Genomic DNA, 460 nt, shown 5'->3' with positions numbered 1-460 from the left:
AGTGGAAGGATGTTTACTCATAATAAATGTACATTTAACAACTTAAATTGTTAGCACAGGATATTTATATTGCCTTTATTCAGTTCCAGTCTTTGCTCAATTTTATTTCACTAATAAAACCCGTGGAGACGCAAATGCTGTGCATGTAAACCAGAAGGATTTCTAGAGAAAGTCAGCTCTAATCACAATAATAACAAAGTAAAAGCATCTTTTAAAAATGAAAATATTTGTAGACTTTTGGATCGCAGCCATTCTGACTGGTGTGAAATGGTACCTCATAGTGGTTTTGATTTGCATTTCTCTGATAATGAGTGATGTTGAGCATCTTTTCATGTGTTTGTTAGCCATCTGTATGTCTTCTTTGGAGAAATGTCTATTTAGTTCTTTGGCCCATTTTTTGATTGGGTCGTTTATTTTTCTGGAGTTGAGCTGTAGGAGTTGCTTGTATTATTTTTGAGTA

This window comes from Bison bison, unplaced genomic scaffold, assembly GCF_000754665.1.
Source record: "Bison bison bison isolate TAMUID 2011002044 unplaced genomic scaffold, Bison_UMD1.0 scf7180017864265, whole genome shotgun sequence".
Lineage (NCBI taxonomy): Eukaryota > Metazoa > Chordata > Mammalia > Artiodactyla > Bovidae > Bison > Bison bison.
The sequence above is the reverse complement of the archived record's forward strand: the minus strand, read 5'-3'. Positions refer to the sequence as shown.